This window comes from Mixophyes fleayi, unplaced genomic scaffold (genome assembly GCF_038048845.1).
Source record: "Mixophyes fleayi isolate aMixFle1 unplaced genomic scaffold, aMixFle1.hap1 Scaffold_58, whole genome shotgun sequence".
In the NCBI taxonomy this organism is placed as follows: domain Eukaryota; kingdom Metazoa; phylum Chordata; class Amphibia; order Anura; family Limnodynastidae; genus Mixophyes; species Mixophyes fleayi.
In genome coordinates, this window is record NW_027448278.1 from 122,061 (window position 1) to 125,650 (window position 3,590).

Consider the following 3,590-nt stretch of genomic DNA (forward strand, 5'->3'; position numbering starts at 1 on the left):
GTGAATCATGAATTGAATCATGAATCATGAATCATGAATCGAATCATGAATTGAATTATTAATTGAATCAGGAATTGAATCATGAATCATGAATTGAATTATGAATTAAATCATGAATCATGAATCATGAATTGAATCATGATTCATGAATCATGAATCATGAATAAAATCATGAATTGAGTCATGAATCATGAATAATGAATTGAATCATGAATCATGAATCATGAATCATGAATCAAATCATGAATCATGAATTGAATCAAGAATCATGAATCATGAATTATGAATCATGAATTGAATCATGAATCATGAATCATTAATTAAATCATGATTTGAATCATGAATCATGAATCATAAATTGAATCATGAATCATGAATCATGAATTTAATCATGAATCATGAATCATAAATCGAATCATGAATCATGAATCGAATCATGAATCATGAATTTAATCATGAATCATGAATCGAATCATGAATCATGAATTAAATCATGAATTGAATCATGAATCGAATCATGAATTGAATCATGAATCATGAATTCAATCATAAATCATGAATTGAATCATGAATCATGAATCATAATTCGAATCATGAATCATGATTTAAGAATCAAGAATTGAATCATGAATCATGAATTGAATCATCAATCATAAATCATGAATCGAATCATGAATCCTGAATCATCAATTATGAATCATGAATCATTAATTGAATCATGAATCATGAATACTGAATGGAATCATGAATCATGAATTAAATCATGAATGATGAATTGAATCATAAATTGAATCATGAATTGAATCATGAATTGAATCATGAATCATGAATTGAATCATGAATCATGAATTATGATTTGAATCATGAATCATGAATCATAAATCAAATCATCATTCATGAATTGAATCAGGAATCGAATCATGAATTGAATAATGAATCATGAATCATAAATTATGAATCATGAATTGAATCATGAATTGAATCATGAATCATGAATCATGAATCATGAATTGAATCATGAATCATGAATCGAATCATGAATCATGAATTAAATCATGAATTGAAACATGAATCGAATCATGAATTGAATCATGAATCATGAATTCAATCATAAATCATGAATTGAATCATGAATCATGAATTATAATTCGAATCATGAATCATGATTTAAGAATCAAGAATTGAATCATGAATCATGAATCATGAATTGAATCATGAATCATAAATCATGAATCAAATCAGGAATCATGAATCATCAATTATGAATCATGAATCATGAATTGAATCATGAATGATGAATTGAATCATAAATTGAATCATGAATTGAATCATGAATCATGAATTGAATTATGAATCATGAATTGAATCATGAATTGAATCATGAATCATGAATCATGAATCATGAATTGAATCATGAATCATGAATCGAATCATGAATCATGAATTAAATCATGAATTGAAACATGAATCGAATCATGAATTGAATCATGAATCATGAATTCAATCATAATTCATGAATTGAATCATGAATCATGAATCATAATTCGAATCATGAATCATGATTTAAGAATCAAGAATTGAATCATGAATCATGAATCATGAATTGAATCATGAATCATAAATCATGAATTGAATCATGAATCATGAATCATCAATTATGAATCATGAATCATGAATTGAATCATGAATCATGAATACTGAATGGAATCATGAATCATGAATTGAATCATGAATGATGAATTGAATCATAAATTGAATCATGAATTGAATCATGAATCATGAATTGAATAATGAATCATGAATTGAATCATGAATCATGAATCATAATTTGAATCATGAATTGAATCATGAATCATGAATTGAATCATGAATCATGAATCATGAATCATGAATGATAAATTGAATCATAAATCATGAATCATGAATCATGAATCATGAATCATGAATTGAATAATGAATCATGAATTGAATCATGAATCATGAATCATGAATCGAATCAAGAATCATGAATCAATAATCATGAATCGAATCATGAATTATGAATTGAATTATGAATCATGAATCATTAATCAAATCATAAATCATGAATTGAATCAAGAATCATGAATCATGAATTGAATCATGAATCATGAATCGAATCATGAATCATAAATCAAATCATGAATTCAATCATGAATCTAATGATGAAATGAATCATGAATCATGAATTGAATCATGAATCACGAATCATGAATCATAAATTGAATCATGAATCATGAATTAAATCAAAAATTGAATCATGAATCATGAATCATGAATCATAATTTGAATCATGAATTGAATCATAAATCATGAATCATAATTTGAATCATGAATTGAATCATGAATCATGAATTGAATCATGAATCATGAATCATGAATCATGAATGATAAATTGAATCATAAATCATGAATCATGAATCATGAATTGAATCATGAATCATGAATTGAATCATGAATCATGAATTGAATCATGAATCATGAATCATGAATCGAATCATGAATCATGAATCAATAATCATGAATCGAATCATGAATTATGAATTGAATCATGAATCATAAATCATAAATTGAATCATGAATCATGAATGGAATCATGAATCATGAATTAAATCATGAATGATGAATTGAATCATAAATTGAATCATGAATTGAATCATGAATCATGATTTGAATCATGAATCATGAATCATAAATCAAATCATCATTCATGAATTGAATCAGGAATCGAATCATGAATTGAATAATGAATCATGAATCATAAATTATGAATCATGAATTGAATCATGAATTGAATCATGAATCATGAATCATGAATTGAATCATGAATCTTGAATTAAATAATGAATCATGAATCATGAATCATGAATCATAAATTAAATCATGAATCATAAATTAAATCATGAATCATGAATTGAATCATGAATTTAATCATTAATCATAAATCATGAATTGAATCATGAATCATGAATTATGAATCGAATCATGAATCATGAATCAAATCATGAATAGAATTATGAATCGAATCATAAATTGAATCATGAATCATGAATTGAATCATGAATCATGAGTCATGAATCGAATCATGAATTAAATTATGAATCGAATCATGAATTGAATCATGAATCATGAATTGAATTATGAATTGAATCATGAATCATGAATCATGAATTGAATCATGAATCATGAATCATGAATCATGAATAAAATCATGAATTGAGTGATGAATCATGAATAATGAATCGAATCATGAATCATGAATCAAGAATCATGAATCAAATCATGAATCATGAATTGAATCAAGAATCATGAATCATGAATTATGAATCATGAATTGAATCATGAATCATGAATCATGAATCATTAATTAAATCATGATTTGAATCATGAATCATGAATCATAAATTGAATCATGAATCATGAATCATGAATTTAATCATGAATCATGAATCATGAATCGAATCATGAATCATGAATTTAATCATGAATCATGAATCGAATCATGAATCATGAATTAAATCATGAATTGAAACATGAATCGAATCATGAATTGAATCATGAGTCATGAATTC